This window comes from Gigantopelta aegis, chromosome 8 (assembly GCF_016097555.1).
Source record: "Gigantopelta aegis isolate Gae_Host chromosome 8, Gae_host_genome, whole genome shotgun sequence".
NCBI lineage: Eukaryota > Metazoa > Mollusca > Gastropoda > Neomphalida > Peltospiridae > Gigantopelta > Gigantopelta aegis.
This window is the reverse complement of record NC_054706.1, coordinates 8,194,506-8,215,338: the sequence shown is the minus strand read 5'-3', so window position 1 is coordinate 8,215,338 and position 20,833 is coordinate 8,194,506. Positions and strand designations below refer to the sequence as shown.

General features: G+C 36.2%; 1 protein-coding gene across 5 annotated transcripts in view; it reads left to right on the top strand.

Moving 5' to 3' along the window:
* The first annotated feature begins 3,336 nt into the window (after positions 1-3,336).
* Positions 3,337-20,833, top strand: part of LOC121378822 (protein FAM13B-like) — a 117,119-nt gene continuing 99,622 nt past the window's right edge. For 4 of the 5 annotated variants that reach the window (XM_041507154.1, XM_041507153.1, XM_041507151.1 and 1 more), the window contains exons 1-2: positions 5,067-5,167; positions 13,948-14,072. The gene's annotated coding sequence lies outside the window, so the exon portion shown is untranslated. Of the gene's footprint in view, positions 3,466-5,066; positions 5,168-13,947; positions 14,073-20,833 lie in introns of those variants that run through there. The other variant, XM_041507152.1, reaches the window with a different exon arrangement.

The following is a 20,833-nucleotide window of genomic DNA, read 5'->3' as shown; positions in this document are numbered from 1 at the left end:
TCACTGTGGTAGTTGTTGCACGTGGTGTAGTTCAGTCACTGTGATAGGGCGCTAGTCTTAGTTGTTACATGTGTTGTTGTTCAGTCACTGTGATAGGGCGATAGTCTTAGCTGGTAGACGTGATGTAGTTCACTAGTGACTGTGATAGGGCGATAGTCTTAGTTGTTACACGTGATGTAGTTCAGTCACTGTGATAGGGCGCTAGTCTTAGCTGTTACACGTGTTGTTGTTCAGTCACTGTGACAGGGCGATAGTCTTAATTGTTACACGTGGTGTAGTTCACTAGTGACTGTGATAGGGCGATAGTCTTAGTTGCTAAACGTGATGTAGTTCAGTCACTGTGATAGAGCGATAGTCTTAGTTGTTACACGTGGTGTAGTTCACTAGTGACTGTGATAGGACGATATTCTTAGTTGTTACACGTGTTGTTGTTAAGTCACTGTGATAGGGCGATAGTCTTAGTTGTTACACGTGGTGTAGTTCACTAGTGACTGTGATAGGGCGATAGTCTTAGTTGCTACACATGATGTAGTTCAGTCACTGTGGTAGTTGTTACACGTGGTGTAGTTCAGTCACTGTGTTAGGGCGCTGGTCCGAGGGACCAATGGTTGTCGGATCGATCACCATCGGTGAACGTGTTAATTTTTCGTCCGAACCAGTGCCACATGATTAATATATCAAATGCTGTGGTATGAGCTGCCCTGTTATGCGCAATCATCATCATCATCGTCATCTTCATAACCATCACCACCAAAATAATAATAATAATAATAATCATTATCATTATGATTGTGGTCGTAATAGTGATGATGGTGGCGGTGGTGGTAATGAAGAAGACGAAAATAATGATGATGATGATGACGATGACAAAAACGACAGGGAATTTTAAATGCCACACTTAAAACATTTCTGTATCTAAGACATCATTTAAATCTGAATGACGGATTTAACGATTGGTTGTTTAACGACATCTTAGCATATTTTAAACTAGGGCTATTTTGTGTTTAACACAGTCACTACGCTTTAGCTTGGTGGGGTAGTGAAAATCACAAACCCATTAACTTAGTATCGAGTGGCTCTTTAGAACAATTTTCAAAAAATGCAGTTATTTCTACATTTGGTTTAGATAATGAAATATAAAACCTTCTGCCGCCCCAGTGTCTACTGATTCTCCTTTCAAATACCAGCAAGAAATGTTGGACAGGACCGCACTACCACGACCTTTGATATACCAGTCGTGGAGCACTGGTTGATACGGGGGAAATACCCATAGATTTGAAAACAGAGATCCATCCTTTGACTAAAACACCTCTGGAGAGCTCTCAACCACATCTAATCCTCACAGAACAATAATATAAAGTATAATAGAACTAAAAAATCATTACCTACTATTTAATTGTTTCGAAATAAGTTTACAGAATCGCTTATATATAATTAAACCCAGGCGGAGATCCTCAAATTTTGAAGTGACTCCCCACCCCTCCCCATCCCTCAAACAGTAAAACAAACAAGAATATATAAATACAATTAAGACAACCCCACCCCAAAAAGAAAAAGAAAAGCCCAAACTAAAAGAAATTAAATCATAAAAGAGGCCCTATTATGTATAGCATCGGATATATTCGTCTAATTAACTGTATATCAGGGTTCCAGTTCTAAAGATCAGGTTCAGTCAATATCTTCCTTGAAATAATCTTAAAACGTTCAAATTCCAATGTCGGCTTCCAAAGATGCAAAAAGAAATAAGGGAGATAGCTCTTTAAAGCATGTTTTTCAACACGGTTCTTCATAACGACTCAGTTTGTATACATTATTTGCTATTGTATTATATGAGCCACGAACATTTTCACAGAATGTCCAAATCTCTAGGCACAGGGGGCTCATTTTTGTATGGGAGAAGGGGTGGCAGACTGATTTTTTTTCTCGAATTAAACAAAAATGTCAAAATCTGGATAACAAGGTTTATTAATATTTGTATAAAATACAATGTCAAAGGTTTTCAGGCCAGCTCGTTTTACCCCAACGTCTCCGTCGTGTTTGCCCGAATCCGAACATTTGTTCTAGCCCGAGTACTCTGGCTGTAAGAGAGCTAGACGGACACGCTCTATGTCCAAATGTCCGTCTAGCTCTCTTACAGTCAGAGTACTCGGGCTACATTTGTTCCAGCGTTGGCAGGGGTTGGGAGCAGTTGTCTTCCCTAACCCCTGTCTTGTACGCTTGCATACAAAACTATATCAAATGCTATTGTTGTTTGCCTTCGACTCGTAGGCCTACCATTTACTAGGGCCTCAACGAGCCCAAAATATTGGACTCGAGTACTCGAGGGTCAAACTCGACCCGGACCCGAGTACCCGACACTTACACTAGATGACAATGAGACTAAGGGTTAAAGTAAAATACCATTAGGCATCTTAATTCCAGCGCTGAACATGGATGCCAGATCCATAGGCGTCGGAAGTTCACAACAACTGGGGGGGGGGGGGGGGGGGGGGGGGGGCACACGTATTAACTGCGAGTTCATATTGTGCATATTGTGCCCCCCCCCCCCAGTTTCAGAGTTGGGGGGGGTCAGTGCCCCCTGCCACACCCCCACACCCCGTTTCCGACGCCTATGAAATCATGTCATTGTATTGCATTCCACACATTTGACTTAGTCTTTTGTTTTACTCCATGTGTTCTTCCTTGCACGGGTACTAGTCTTGCTAGACTCGGTCCGTGCCCCAGTACTCGAGTACTCGTGGAGGCCCTACCATTTAAATTTTACAAACATAAAAACGTACTGTACTACTAATACCAGAGATGGATTTTTAAAGATTGTGTTATGTTTGAATTTAAAATTATGGCCTCTAGTTACCATAGTATACGGTCATTTATTAATGGGAGAAAAGCATGGCTCCTTTCACATTTAAACCTCTAAAATCATCACTCTCTACTGAAACGTTATCTTCGCAAGGAACTGATAACATTATTATTTTCTAATGAATATTTTAAAACTATTTCACTAAATTATAGAAAATAAAATTCACTTACCTGTTTTAACGATATCCACACTGGACATTATTGAAACAAAAGGCAACCGTTCTGACAGCTTTGCCATCCTTAATATATATCTTATAATTGCATAACAAGTAATTTAACGTTTTCTTGTGCTCGTTAAATATGCTCATAGACGTCAAATAGCGATATCGTTCGCATATTTCTGATTTAAGCAAATTCAGAAAAATGTACGTTGAGCAACGTTGACGTCCATAACCATATTGAAACGTCATCGTATTGTTGACGTAATAGTTATGCACTGGCAACGTCCGTAATATACGGAAATTTTCGTAGTGTCAAAGTTTTGCATTTGTTTTTCAATTATCGGTATAACAGTTTCAATAACAAACGAAACTCTAAGTAAAACTGGGCCTACATCTCTAGCTTCACATATTAATTAAGACAGGAATAACACGACATCTTTAAAGGGTAAGAAGAAAGAAAGAAGAAGAGGAATGAGAAATAGAAAAAGAAAAAAGTTTTGTTTTAGTTTAACGACACCACTAGAGCACATTTATTTATTAATTAATCATCGGCTATTAGATATTAAACAATTGGTAATTCTGACATATAGTCTTAGAGAGGAAACCCGCTACATTTTTTTTCATCAGTAGCAAGGAATCTTTTATATGCACATCCCACAGACAGGATAGCACATACCACGGCCTTTGATATACCAGTCATGTTAAATAGAAGAAGAAAGAAGAAGGAAGGAAGGAAATAATTTTAAAAAGAAGAATAATTGACTTATTTGTGAATTGGAATGGGAGTCTCCAATCGTTACGTAATATTTTGGGGGTATGGTCTTGTGTTATAGGGCCTGTTGAGCGTTACATGAGGAGGCTCAAGTTACGTAATATTTGAACGGCCCTACACTGGTATTAAAAAATGAAATATAAAAATAAGAAACACAAAAGTATCAGCAGCGGTAACAACAACAACAACAACAACAACAACAGCAGCGGCAGAAACAACAACACACTGGACTATAATCGGTCAACTGTTCGTGCAATAAACGGATTGTTGACCGGTCATAATGAACGATATCATCATACCAGAAACTGTTTGTTATTCTAGACAGTTTCATTGGCTGTTAGTTATATCACGTTGTGTCTAAAAGCCAAGGTGGCTTCAGCAATGTTTAAACATCATTCATAACACCTCGGTCGAGAACAGATTCATCATGATTCCTTAATATAATTAGGTACAGTGAGATTATTAGAAAACAGACGCTATATTAAAAAAGTATGTATATGTATATAAGTATGTAAAAGTATGTATATGTATATAAGTATGTAAAAGTATGTACATGTATGTATGTATGTATGTATGTATGTATGTATGTATGTATGTATGTATGTATGTATGTATGTATGTATGTATGTAACGCATTTGAGGATTTCACGAATTGCATATATACGATAGAAAAAACAAAATCGTAGTGATACAAAATTTAAGCTTTGGGTACCATAGTGCAGGCATACGATCATATAGCTATGTTTGAACATATCAATCTCAGGTGCAAGCGCGCTGTCATGAGCATACATATCGGTTAATATCTAGGTAAACCTGCTGTTAGAAAACTACTGCATTTCATATAACAGTTGTGAAGCATTGGCCATTTTTACAGCACTAGCTCTGTGTTCTGAGAAACATTATTTACAATAAATCCTAGATGTATATTGTTTAATTTGAATAAAACATTCATAGTTTGATAACCATAGGAATTTGATCACACATATATATGGTGAGGATTCGGGTGAAGGGCCTAAGTGTGAATCTCACATGCTATGATCGGGTAAAAAGCACATTTGGTTGGTTTATATTTATATGTATCTATTTTAACATTTTAACAATAGAACAATAAGTAGAGGAGACACACTGACAGTTCTCAACCACCCATCCCACCCCCACCAGTTCATATATGGGCCTGCATAATCACTTTAACCGAGAAAAGCCCGTCTGAATGTTCATACAAAAAGCCTTCGGGTAATGGAATTTTAGATCCCAAAGTTAATTTCAACCTTGACCTTGAAACCAAAGAAAACAAATCCAGGCACGAGTGGCCAGATTTGGATGAATAGCTGTTTTTCAGTTGGGAATATATTTGTTGCACTGATCGAACACTTTAGTAAGTATATCGTACTGCATCAGCTTTGTATATAAATAGTCATTAATGACATTTAGTTTATTTTTATAGGAGAAATATGGTGCAAATACAGGCGGTCCAACGAATTACAGAAATGAACCGAAAGTGGATATAATTTATAAATAGAAAAAAATAAATTAAAATTACTACTTTATTATCATCATGATCATGAACGGATAGATGTAAAAAGCTAATATTTTGGTGTATATTCTACTATATTGGGGAAGAATTCCATATTGCTTTATTGTCTTTGCACCAAATTTGCTTTAGCATATAGAGAGACCAGTTTCCGTTGGCATTTAGTTCTCAACTGACTAAAGTAACCTGAACCTAGGCTATTGTCTTGAAAACCATCTAGTTAACAAGAAAAAACCTGGTGGCTTTCCCATTGATGTCATATGATGCATTTAAAAACATTTTAATTTAATTTAACAACATTAAAATGTAATTATGTTGCTATTTAGCTTACTAAATATTTGTTTCTGATATCGAGATCCAATCCTGATGTGGTCAACCGGTGCGACGATTTACCCAATACTTACCAAATAATACCCAATACTTACCCAATACTACCCAATACTACCCAATACCACTACTAATTACAAAAAAATAATTCTAATTCTAAACTTGATGATATGGACAATTTTTATCACATTATTGTGATCAGAAAACATACCTTTTTGAAGCGTCTGCCAAATCAGGTACAAAACTTTTAGTCATTAGATATTACATATTTACATTACCAGTTTGTTAGATGCAGTTTTTGAGTGGGCAAGTCTAAAAATATTTTTTAAAGATATTCTAAACATTTTAAAACTTTGACGAAAAAATTGAAATTACTTGTGATTGTGCTCAAAAATCCACACCCCTCTTGTTATGTTCCCAAGACGCAAAGTGGGAGTGCGTTTTAAGCAAACATTCGATAAATAATATGTGAATTATTCAAATATGAATATGATTGTTGTTGTTAATAATATCAATATGATCATTAAACACGTGTAACTAATATCCAGGTTTAGGGGTTCTTGTGTGATGATATAATAGTTAGTAGTGGTATTGGGTAGTATTAGGTAAGTATTGGGTAGTATTGGGTAAATCGTCGCACCCTGGTCAACTGTTGTTATTTTGTAGTCCGAATGGACGTAGAAAGAATGTGTGGTTCTTTCAACGTCCAATAATTGTTACACTACTCTATACACAGCTGGTATTCAAAACTTAGTATGTGCTATCCTGTCTGTGGGATGGTGCATAGGCCTATAAAAGATCACTTGCTACTAATGATAAAATGTAGCGGGTTTCCTTTCTAACACTATGATAAAATTACCAAATATTTGACATCCAATAGCCAATGATTAATGAATCAATGTGCTCTAGTAGTGTCGTTACATAAAACAAACTTTTTTTGGTGATTGTCGTTTTATTGTATGAGACGGCCCCTGGAAGATGGGATGGTTGAGTGGGCGATCATGTGACGCAAAGTCACGATATAGGTCGGCAAACTTAGAATTCTGCTTTCTGGAGTTTGCCAAAGCTTAGCTGAATGTGGGTGCTGTTGGGTTTCTTTCTGTAGTGTGTGTATTAGTGATTAATATCTGATTTTTTTTTAATCAAGGAACTTGTGTGTATTAGTGATTAATATCTGATTTTTTTTTAATCAAGGAACTCGAAAATGGTCGATGTAAATGTATTTGACATCAAACATAGGATTGATGTGGTATTAGAGTGGAAATCTTTGACTTCTTTTTGATGGTCAGCGATTGCCAAAAAAATACATAGCTTGATCTCTGACTGCAATGAGAGCGTATTTATGTCCAAATGTCCGTCTACTTCTCTTATAGTCAGAGTACTCGAGCTACAGCTTGCCCTGCACATTAAGAAAAGTATTGACTTAATGTGCGCCCTGCACTAGTTATTTTGTAACCACCATCACAAACCATCCCACACAGATCAGATTGCGGAAAACAAGTGTGTGTTGCCCTCGTGAAAATATGTTAATATTGTTCTAAGCTTCCCTATCACAGTACAATTTGTGATACCGAGTTAACTGAAACTGGGAGGGGAATGTCTAATTAGTTTGTCAGTTTACACAAAAGATTTGGCATACTTTATGGTTTGTATACGTGTACCTAATAAAACAATTAACAGTACCAAACAAATGCCTGCTTTGTCACTTGCGGGGTTTTTGCCAGAGATTTATGCTAAGGTACGTGCTCGATGGGCCGTGAAGCCTGTCGGTGCTTGTGCCGAATTTATGGTCATTTTAAAAAATCATTTCAAGAATGTCATAATGTGTATATATAAATTACAATAAATACTCTGATGTAACACGCTTTGTGTTTTTGTAATGAATACTCTGATGTAACACGCTTTGTGTTTTTGGTAATAAATTATGTTTAAAGTCATACAGGAACATTTAAACAACTTTTAAAATTAAAAAACAAATTATATCTGAAAATGTTAGGGTACACATCAGTATTCAGTACCCTAAAAAGTATTTCAGAGTATGCATTTTAAACTATTTTACCCTCTGGAAAAATCCATGAGTGGTCAATGAGTCTATAATATTTATTTACATGTGAATGAGAATTCGCCTCCTCACTCCCCCACCCCTTTAAAAAAAATTTAAAAAATATTAAACAAATAATAATAAAAAAAAAAAAATATATATATATCTATCTATATATCTATATATCTATATATATATATATATATATATATTTATCCTATAACTTACCCATGATATCCATGTCATAAACCCATATGATATTTTACTTTATTAACCTGGTTAATAATGGTATGCAAATTTACAAGGTCTCTAGGTAATGTGTTGCTGTGGATGGGTCATTTGCTTACTAGTACAAGCCAACAAGACCCGTGTACCTGAGCATAAAGTTTTCAAAGATTTGTTTAAAATGCGTGACGTCAAACTAATCTGTGCTAATCGTGATGACGTCATCGATGGCGGCGACTTTAATACTGTGATTTACAAATTTTTTAATTTGAATGTTATTTTAGAAGTGTTATAAGAGAAATAGAATTCGCTACTCATTTTTTTTAATATGTAAAATATCAACCTCATCTAGTTAATCTATATTTGATATTTTACATATTAAAAAATACTCATGACGAATCCTCTCTCTCTCTCTCTCTATATATAATATATATATATATATAGAGAGAGAGAGAGAAGGAGGGAAGAGAGAGAGAGGGAGGGAGAGAGGGAAGAGAGAGAGAGAGAGGGAAGAGAGAGAGAGAGAGGGAAGAGAGAGAGAGAGACGGAGGCTCTACCGAGACAAATACCGATTAACTAGATGATGTTGATATTTTATATATTAAAAAAAACGAGTATATATATATATATATATATATATATATATATATATATATATATATATATATTAACAAACATTGTTTGTTTTTTATTTTTATGTAGGTACTTTGCTAAATTTGTAGTATTTGATCATATACATGTAGTGTACTTCATTATTTTTTTTGACAAATCTTGCAAGTTATGTAATATTAATTATTTATTACACATTTAATGTTTCACAAAAAATACACGGTGACCATTCTGCATAATTATACTTACATTGTATGATATTTAGAGTATTAAAGATAAGCTGCTACTAATGGAAAAATGTAGCGAGTTTCCTATCTAAGACTATATGTCAGAATTACCAAATGTTTGACATGCAATAACCAATGATTAATAAATCAATGTGCTCTAACAAAACAAACAAACTATCTGACCATATAAAATTTAGTAGATGTATAATTTATTAAAACGTACATTAGATTCAGTTTAGCCATGAGAAGAAATAGAAAGCCTGGTAAATGAAATGTTCAGGATTATGTCCATGTGTGATACTCACGAATAGATAATGCTTAGATCTATTACATGTAGAATGCCAGCTATGACTGTTGGAGAACAGGATTATGTCCATGGTCTGATACTCACGAATAGATAATGCTTAGATCTGTTGCATGTACATTGTAGAATGTCAGCTATGACTGTTGAAAACAGGATTATATCCATGGTCTGATACTCACGAATAGATAATGCTTAGATCTGTTGCATGTACATTGTAGAATGCCAGCTATGACTGTTGGAAAACAGGATTATATCCATGGTCTGATACTCATGGATAGATAATGCTTAGATCTGTTGCATGTACATTGTAGAATGCCAGCTATGACTGTTGGAAAACAGGATTATGTCCATGGTCTGATACTCACGAATAGATAATGCTTAGATCGGTTGCATGTACATTGTAGAATGCCAGCTATGACTGTTGGAGAACAGGATTATGTCCATGGTCTGATACTCACGAATAGATAATGCTTAGATCTGTTGCATGTACATTGTAGAATGCCAGCTATGACTGTTGGAAAACAGGATTATATCCATGGTCTGATACTCACGAATAGATAATGCTTAGATCTGTTGCATGTACATTGTAGAATGCCAGCTATGACTGTTGGGAAGCAAAATTATATCCATGGTCTGATACTCACAAATAGATAATGCTTAGATCTGTTGCATGTACATTGTAGAATGCCAGCTATGACTGTTGGAAAACAGGATTATGTCCATGGTCTGATACTCAAGAATAGATAATGCTTAGATCTGTTACATGTAGAATGACTGTTGGAAAACAGGATTATGTCCATGGTCTGATACTCACGAATAGATAATGCTTAGATCTGTTACATGCAGAATGCCAGCTATGACTGATGGAAAACAGGATTATGTCCATGGTCTGATACTCACGAATAGATAATGCTTAGATCTGTTACATGTAGAATGCCAGCTATGACTGGTGAAAAACAGGATTATGTCCATGGTCTGATACTCATAAATGTAGGTAAGTAAAGTGGAGTGATGTACCCAGGTCTACCTGTCTGTATCTATAGGTAGGTTAATATAAGTAAAGTGGAGTGATGTACCTTGTCTCCATGTCTGTATCTATAGGTACATGTAGGTTAATGTAAGTAAAGTGGAGTGATGTACCCAGGTCTACCTGTCTGTATCTATAGGTAGGTTAATATAAGTAAAGTGGAGTAACCTAAGTAAAGTGAATAGTGATGTACCCAGGTCTACATGTCTGTATCTATAGGTAGGTTAATGTAAGTAAAGTGGAGTGATGTACCCAGGTCTACCTGTCTGTATCTATAGGTAGGTTAATGTATGTAAAGTGGAGTGATGTACCTAGGTCTACCTGTCTGTATCTGTAGGTAGGTTAATGTAAGTAAAGTGGATAGTGATGTACCCAGGTCTACCTGTCTGTATCTATAGGTAGGTTAATGTAAGTAAAGTGGAGTGATGTACCCAGGTCTACATGTCAGTATCTATAGGTAGGTTAATAAGTAAAGTGGATAGTGATGTACCCAGGTATACATGTCTGTATCTATAGGTAGGTTAATGCAAGTAAAGTGGAGTGATGTACCCAGATCTACATGTCTGTATCTATAAGTAGGTTAATGTAAGTAAAGTGGAGTGATGTACCCAGGTCTACATGTCAGTATCTATAGGTAGGTTAATAAGTAAAGTGGATAGTGATGTACCCAGGTATACATGTCTGTATCTATAGGTAGGTTAATGCAAGTAAAGTGGAGTGATGTACCCAGATCTACATGTCTGTATCTATAAGTAGGTTAATGTAAGTAAAGTGGAGTGATGTACCCAGGTCTACATGTCTGTAGATCTATAGGTAGGTTAATGTAAGTAAAGTGGATAGTGATGTACCCAGGTCTACATGTCTGTATCTATAGGTAGGTAAGTGGATAGTGATGTACCCAGGTCTACATGTCTGTATATCTATAGGTAGGTTAATGTAAATAAAGTGAATGATGTACCAAGGTCTATGTGTCTGTATCTATAGGTAGGTTAATGTAAGTAAAGTGGAGTGATGTACCCAGGTCTACATGTCTGTATCTATAGGTAGGTTAATGTATGTAAAGTGGAGTGATGTACCTAGGTCTACCTGTCTGTATCTGTAGGTAGGTTAAGTAAAGTGGAGTGATGTACACAGGTCTACCTGTCTGTATCTATAGGTAGGTTAATGTAAGTAAAGTGGGGTGATGTACCCAGGTCTACCTGTCTGTATCTATAGGTAGGTTAATGTAAGTAAAGTGGAGTGATGTACCCAGGTCTACATGTCTGTATCTATAGGTAGGTTAATGTAAGTAAAGTGGATAGTGATGTACCCAGGTCTACCTGTCTGTATCTATAGGTAGGTTAATGTAAGTAAAGTGGAGTGATGTACCCAGGTCTACATGTCAGTATCTATAGGTAGGTTAATAAGTAAAGTGGATAGTGATGTACCCAGGTATACATGTCTGTATCTATAGGTAGGTTAATGCAAGTAAAGTGGAGTGATGTACCCAGATCTACATGTCTGTATCTATAAGTAGGTTAATGTAAGTAAAGTGGAGTGATGTACCCAGGTCTACATGTCTGTAGATCTATAGGTAGGTTAATGTAAGTAAAGTGGATAGTGATGTACCCAGGTCTACATGTCTGTATCTATAGGTAGGTAAGTGGATAGTGATGTACCCAGGTCTACATGTCTGTATATCTATAGGTAGGTTAATGTAAATAAAGTGAATGATGTACCAAGGTCTATGTGTCTGTATCTATAGGTAGGTTAATGTAAGTAAAGTGGAGTGATGTACCCAGGCCTACGTGTCTGTATCTATAGGTAGGTTAATGTATGTAAAGTGGAGTGATGTACCCAGGTCTACATGTCTGTATCTATAGGTAGGTTAATGTATGTAAAGTGGAGTGATGTACCTAGGTCTACCTGTCTGTATCTGTAGGTAGGTTAAGTAAAGTGGAGTGATGTACACAGGTCTACCTGTCTGTATCTATAGGTAGGTTAATGTAAGTAAAGTGGGGTGATGTACCCAGGTCTACCTGTCTGTATCTATAGGTAGGTTAATGTAAGTAAAGTGGATAGTGATGTACCCAGGTCTACCTGTCTGTATCTATAGGTAGGTTAATGTAAGTAAAGTGGAGTGATGTACCCAGGTCTACATGTCAGTATCTATAGGTAGGTTAATAAGTAAAGTGAATAGTGATGTACCCAGGTATACATGTCTGTAGCTATAGGTAGGTTAATGCAAGTAAAGTGGAGTGATGTACCCAGATCTACATGTCTGTATCTATAAGTAGGTTAATGTAAGTAAAGTGGAGTGATGTACCCAGGTCTACATGTCTGTAGATCTATAGGTAGGTTAATGTAAGTAAAGTGGATAGTGATGTACCCAGGTCTACATGTCTGTATCTATAGGTAGGTAAGTGGATAGTGATGTACCCAGGTCTACATGTCTGTATATCTATAGGTAGGTTAATGTAAATAAAGTGAATGATGTACCAAGGTCTATGTGTCTGTATCTATAGGTAGGTTAATGTAAGTAAAGTGGAGTGATGTACCCAGGCCTACGTGTCTGTATCTATAGGTAGGTTAATGTATGTAAAGTGGAGTGATGTACCCAGGTCTACATGTCTGTATCTATAGGTAGGTTAATGTATGTAAAGTGGAGTGATGTACCTAGGTCTACATGTCTGTATCTATAGGTAGGTTAATGTATGTAAAGTGGAGTGATGTATCCAGGTCTGCATGTCTGTATCTATAGGTAGGTTAATGTGAAAATGTTTACAGCATTCCTGGTAAACCAGCTGGGTACCATCGGGCACATAAACCTGATAAACATGCCTAGCTTTGTTGGCATGTGCATGCATCTTATCAGGATGCTTTTTGCGTTGCTTGTAACATTTACATGTCTGTCTAAATTCTGGTGGGGTTTTTTTTATTGCTTAATAATATATAAATTAATTATTATAAATAATTAAAATAAAACAAAAATAACAAAAATATGTCTTTATAATTCTGGTATAAGTACATTAAGAAAAGATACATGTAATCGTATACACACATGTACATGTGGTTTGAATTTTCAGTGGTGTATAGATATACTTTTGTGCTAGTACACTGTAGTTTGTGATCAACATGTAAAATAAATGTTACCAGGTGGCTTGAAGGTTATCGAGGTAAAGGTTGATGCAGACACGTGCACCATGAAATGTGATTCTGAAAATGTAGGTGCATCTGGAAGGAAGAAACAGTCACTCCCTGATATTAGTTTTATAATGTTATCCTGTCTTAGATCCTAAAACTTTTGCCCGCTTTCAGTTATTAATCAGGTCCTGCTGAACTACCCCATCCCAAATTTTCCCTGTTATTGTACAAGAAGACTGGAAATGCCGTATTTGAACAACTAAAATTCAAAAACATTTCAGGGTTCAGATTCAATTCCATCCCCCGAGCCATCAAACTGACAGTGCCCTGTCACCTGTCCCCCCCCCCTCTTCTCCCCCCCCTCCCCCCCACACACACATATATTTCAAATAAACTTCATGGTCCCTATTGGCTACGTGATATTTTTATGATAGAGATACAATATAAAACAAAAAAGGCATCTACTAAAGTCCGAACCAAATTGAATAGAGCCTGCCTCGAACAGAGGTCTACCTAGAACAGAGGCCTGTCTTGAACAGAGGTCTGCCTGGAACAGAGGCCTGTCTTGAACAGAGGCCTGCCTCAAATAGAATCTGGGTCTCAGAGCATCATGTAAAACAAAGATGCCTACTTTAAATAGAGGTCTGATTTCAGAGTTTGATGAAAAAAGCCTGGCTTCAACTGAAGGATTTACGGTACATGTAATTATCATTTCTTTATGTAACTGTGTGTATGTTTCAGACTGCAGTGTTGAGAGAACGACGTACTGATCCCATCCCATCAGCTGATTGGTGTTATTGTCTGAATGTTGGGAATAACAATCTTGTTGTGTCGCTGCCTCAAACAGCCGTAACTTACACAAACAGGTAAGTTCATATTTATACACTTTTATACAACAACTGACTCACGTGTTTGGTTTTTGTGTGTGCTAAATGTTATGTGCGCAGTAAGTCATTGTAGTAAGATGACACCTCTTCGTGTAAATCTGTAGAACCAGGAGTTCTATACTTACACGTCTGTAACATATTGGAAGGAAATGTTTATTTAACGATGCACTCAACACATTTTATTTACGGTTATATGGCATCAGACATACGGTTACGGGCCACATAGATATTTAAGAGTGGAAACCCGCTGTCGCCACTTCATGGGCTACTCTTTTCGATTAGCAGCAAGGGATCTTTTATATGCACCATCCCACAGACAGAATAACACATACCACAGCCTTTGAAATATACCAGTCATGGTGCACTGGCTGGAGCGAGAAATAGCGCAATGGGCCCACTGACGGGGATTGATCCCAGACCGACCGTGCATCATGTGAACGCTTTATCACTGTGCTATGTCCCGCCCGTAACATTGGAGTCTGGGTGTTCAAAGCATAACATGGTATTAGCTAACAGTGGAGTCTGGGTGTTCAAAGCATAACATGGTATTAGCTAACAGTGGAGTCTGGGTGTTCAAAGCATAACATGGTATTAGCTAACAGTGGAGTCTGGGTGTTCAAAGCATAACATGGTATTAGCGAAAACTGGAGTCTGGGTGTTCAAAGCATAACATGGTCTTAGCGAACACTTGAGTCTGGGTGTTCAAAGCATAACATGGTATTAGCGAACACTGGAGTCTGGGTATTCAAAGCATAACATGGTCTTAGCGAACACTGGAGTCTGGGTGTTCAAAGCATAACATGGTATTAGCGAACACTGGAGTCTGGGTGTTCAAAGCATAACACGGTATTAGCGAACACTGGAGTCTGGGTGTTCAAAGCATAACATGGTATTAGCTAACATTGGAGTCTGGGTGTTCAAAGCATAACACGGTATTAGCTAACAGTGGAGTCTGGGTGTTCAAAGCATAACATGGTATTAGCTAACACTGGAGTCTGGGTGTTCAAAGCATAACATGGTCTTAGCGAACACTGGAGTCTGGGTGTTCAAAGCATAACATGGTATTAGCTAACATTGGAGTCTGGGTGTTCAAAGCATAACACGGTATTAGCTAACATTGGAGTCTGGGTGTTCAAAGCATAACACGGTATTAGCTAACATTGGAGTCTGGGTGTTCAAAGCATAACACGGTATTAGCTAACATTGGAGTCTGGGTGTTCAAAGCATAACACGGTATTAGCGAACACTGGAGTCTGGGTGTTCAAAGCATAACACGGTATTAGCTAACACTGGAGTCTGGGTGTTCAAAGCATAACACGGTATTAGCGAACACTGGAGTCTGGGTGTTCAAAGCATAACATGGTCTTAGCGAACACTGGAGTCTGGGTGTTCAAAGCATAACATGGTATTAGCTAACAGTGGAGTCTGGGTGTTCAAAGCATAACATGGTATTAGCTAACACTGGAGTCTGGGTGTTCAAAGCATAACATGGTCTTAGTGAACACTGGAGTCTGGGTGTTCAAAGCATAACATGGTATTAGCTAACATTGGAGTCTGGGTGTTCAAAGCATAACATGGTATTAGCTAACATTGGAGTCTGGGTGTTCAAAGCATAACATGGTATTAGCTAACAGTGGAGTCTGGGTGTTCAAAGCATAACATGGTATTAGCTAACATTGGAGTCTGGGTGTTCAAAGCATAACACGGTATTAGCTAACATTGGAGTCTGGGTGTTCAAAGCATAACACGGTATTAGCTAACATTGGAGTCTGGGTGTTCAAAGCATAACATGGTATTAGCTAATGTTAGACTCCTCACTTCGTCATCACAAAAATCACCAGACATAGAGATTATTATACACGGTTGTGTGGCGTATTGATTCTACAAAACAAGTGTCAGGATTTTTGTATTGCCTGAGCGAGAGTGAGGGTAATACATGAATCCTTACACCAGTTTCATAAAATCAGTATGGCTCATGTACGTGAGTGTAATAATTTCTTTATTATTATTGTTATTTTTTTATGAATAGCAAGGATATTCTCAAAATGTTTCAACCACAACTAGGAGACGACGAAATGGCGTCAAATGTCACATACACAGTCTGAGCTAAGACTGGAGAAGCAACGTCATGTTATGATGTTGCTTCCCAAAATACGTCATTACACTTGTTATTACTCAAATAATATATTGGGACATTGCTCATTTGAATTATTTGACCAATTAATTGAGTAAAATGTTAGTTTGTTTTGTTTAACAACATCACTAGAGCACATTGATTTATTTTTCATCGGCTATTGGATGTCAAACATTTCAAATTTTGTAATTTTGACATATAGTCTTAATGAGGAGATCAGCTACATTTTTTCATTAGTATCAAGGAATCTTTTATATGCACAATCAATGTGCTCTAGTGGCGTTGTTAAATAAAACAAACTTTACTCTTTTTTTTTTATATACACATCCCACACACAGGATAGCACATACCACATCCTTTGATATACCAGTCACAATGCACAAGAAATAGCCCAATGAGGTTTGACACTAGACCAACCGCGCATCAAGCAAGCACTTTACCACTGGGCCACATCCCACCCAACTGGGCCACGTCCCCACCCCACTGGGCCACGTCCCCACCCCACTGGGCCACATCCCACCCCATTGGGCCAATTAATGGAGTAAAGTTTGATGATCAAGTAAAACCATTACAGTGCATTTAAACATCATCCCATAATGACTGACAGGATCCAGCTTTCCCAGGTTAGATTTGTATCCTGTATGTGTCTGTGTGTTTCAGGGAATAATATTTAAAAATTGTAGGTAACCAGGAGACAGTTACGGTGTTTTTTACTTATACAGGGCTTCTAGAATTTTTGTAAAATCCACTAGTCATTGGATCAGTGATTTAAAACATTTACTAGCCACAATTAAAAATTCACTAGCCCTACTATGCTTTAAGTTAATAAAATTTTACTAAATAACAGTAATAATCAGATATGTCACCTAAACAGGGAGATGGAGATTAAAAACACTAACATTGGGGGTTGCTGTGGGGAAAGGATATTCATATTTACAAAACAGACTTAACTGCAACATTTGACAAAACAAATTCACTAGCCGTCGGGCATGGCAGTACTATTTATTTACTAGCTCAACATTGAATATCACTAGTCATGAGAGTGGGGCTACCATAATCTAGAAGCCCTGCTTATAATCCTTCCCAAAGGGGACGCCTTTTTTCATACTAAGCAATTTACTACAAGTTGTTTATTTCTCAGCCGATTGTTTTCTAAATTGCAGACAAAAATAGTATATATTTTTTATTTCTAAAACACTTTTACTTTTCTTCTTACTATTATGTCAAATCAAACTGAAATTATTTACAAAAAACATTTTTGTAGGAGGATGGGACGGACTTCAGATAATTGATTATTAAGTTATCTGATTTATAATTGCCTTAAAACCTAATCAATTATCTCAAAATTGCTTTGAAATTACAGCCAGGATAAGTGTCTTCAAAATTTTGTAACTTTCACTTTCACTGCATCACCAGTTGACAGTTCACATAACTTTAAAATTGCTCTGATGTTTGTTGGTGAGTTGTGGTGTGATGGAAACACGATAGCTTAAGTGAATCATTGCACTCAGTGGGTCATTAAATATATATATATATATATATATATATATATATATACCTTGTACATAAAATTATCACTGATGTAAAACACTTGACAATGTTTTGGGTGTGTCATGTTTATTATTAGAATATACCTTTTGCCAGTCCCTTTCACTAAGGTCGACATCAGTCACTTTTCTCACCTTTGTTTTGGCTTCGTACACAATAAATATATCATATCTTACCGTAGTTTCACTTGAAATTCATATTTCATAAAAGGTACAGTTTTTTAATCGCAAGACTTTCTTCAAACATGTTCAGGTGCATTAGTAATGTTAAAAAAGAAAAGAAAATTCAATAGCAATTTTGCATTGGAATTTTTCCAGCATTCTTGAAACGGAAATGTCATGTACCCAGTTTATTTATGGTTATTGTAAGGAGATGAAAAGTGACGCCATTCAAAATTAGCTATATTATTACAATGCTTGGCCACATTAAAATAAAAATTGGTCTACTAACCGTGACCCCTGTCACATTTCTGTAACAAGCAGATGACTGTTTACAGGTCGGTATTTTTTTATTTATTTTTTATATAATTCTGGACAAAATATTAATTTGATGAAGATGAAAGAAATAAAAAGTACCTTTTGAAAAATATTACATGTCAAAAAATTACTGTTGGATATGTTTTATTTCTTATTTTATGTATTTGTATAATACTATATGTACTTAAACCTTCACCTCATTTTACATAATTTTTCAAAATCAACATAACAAACCCAGGGAACCTGCCATTACAAATTTATGTAGTGTGGTCCTGCTATTTTTCAACAATCATATTCCTACATTACTAAATATTAAAAAGTATAATTTTGTAATGTGATATATAGAAGATAATAAACGAGTTACCAGTTATTATCAAATTTATGTCCCGAGTGAAAATTATTTCACGAGGGACATAAATTTGATAATAACTGGTACCGAGTTTGTTATTCTATTTATTACCTCACCTACTTTTTCTCTAGAAGCCTTTATTTTCGACGCACATGCACGAAAGGCCAACCTGTATAGAAACGATGTAAACCACTTTGCACACTTTTCTGAGAATTGCTATAACTTTGTAATTTAATCACATTCATAAATAATTTTAAAAAACCCAAAGTGTTCTTTATTCTGCTACAAAATCTATAAGGAATTGCATTAAAATGACATTTTGTTATAAATTTAACACCAAAAATAGAGAGCTGTAAACGGAAACTCTTTAAACTACATGACGTCATTTTGTGTTTGCCAAATCGTGATGACGTCATATTTAGTACCGACACGGTCATTGGTTTGTGAGCATCAAATTGTCCAATAGTATTGTTCGTTAGACCAATGCAGAATATTTCTCACTGAGAAAATATGGAAAATATTTTTCCTGTTATGAGTGAACGCTGGGGTAATAAATATATATATATATATATATATATATATATATATATATATATATATATATATATATATATATATATATATATATATATATATATATATATATATAATCTTTATTAGTCCCTTCTGCAGGTTCAATTGGAGAGGACAATAGGTTTTCTATGTTTGACAACCAATATCCGATGATGCTCTAGTGATGTCATTAAAGAATTTTTTTGCTTGTTTTTACAAAACATTTACTATATTTTTCTCTAACCCTGTTCTGAATTAACTACATGATTGCTATTACATGTGGCTGGGTTGTGCCTTTCATCATGACATGCAATATCATTATAGACGTGTACGGCAAAATTCGCAAGAGTTCCCATGCAATTGTACTAGTACATGCACACCAACATGTACTAAGTCTAAATTTACCTGCTTCACACTACTACCCGTAACTATAATAGTGCTATTGCTCATGCATGGGGGTAGGTGGGTGGGTGGGGGAGTGCGTATCATGTTATTGTATATCTGGTTATGTCTGAACATGTCCATGAGTGGAGAATACAATTGAAGGAATTGGGTCATAAATATACATAGGTAGTAAATGTGAATGGCAGTGCTAATATTAGCTCTGTCAAATAGGATCAGAGGGAAGTATTAAACGTTAGCTGGACGATACAACATGTGTGTGTGTATTTATTAATACATCGGCATGGATAAGAAAACCTGTGTATTGTAAGTCGTCTGTTTATTACAACTTGGTATTGATGTGTTGGGTTTTAGACAGGACCTGTGCATGGTATGGTGGTGTTTATTAGATTTTGGACATGGCCCAAGCATGATATTAATGTGTTGGTGTTTAGACTGGGCCCATGCATGGGGTTCATGTGTTGGTTTTTAAGACCCTAAAACTGTTTTTAAGTGCCTATGCATGTGATTATTGTGTTCGCTTTTAGACAGGGTCCATGTATGGTTATAATATGTTGTTGTTTTTGACAGTGCCCGTGCATATTAAATGTTAATCTGATTTTTAGACAGTGGCATTTTTGTGTGTGAAAAAGTAGGACTTTAATAGCTAAAATTATTGTTTTTAAAAATTAATTTTCTTTTAGTAGCCCTGATATCGTATTTGTTAAGCAACCCATCTATAGAGGTGTATATAAAAACATCCATCATACACCTAGGTACAGACTGATTGTAAAACCCTGTGTGTGTTCTAAATGAATCATTGTCACTGTATGTATATGTGTATATATATATATATAAAAACATCCATCATACACCTAGGTACAGACTGATTGTAAAACCCTGTGTGTGTTCTAAATGAATCATTGTCACTGTATGTATATGTGTGTATATATAAACATCCATCATACACCTAGGTACAGACTGATTGTAAAACCCTGTGTGTGTTCTAAATGAATCATTGTCACTGTATGTATATGTGTATATAAAAACATCCATCATACACCTAGGTACAGACTGATTGTAAAACCCTGTGTGTGTTCTAAATGAATCATTGTCACTGTATGTATATGTGTATATAAAAACATCCATCATACACCTAGGTACAGACTGATTGTAAAACCCTGTGTGTGTTCTAAATGAATCATTGTCACTGTATGTATATGTGTATATATATATATATAAAAACATCCATCATACACCTAGGTACAGACTGATTGTAAAACCCTGTGTGTGTTCTAAA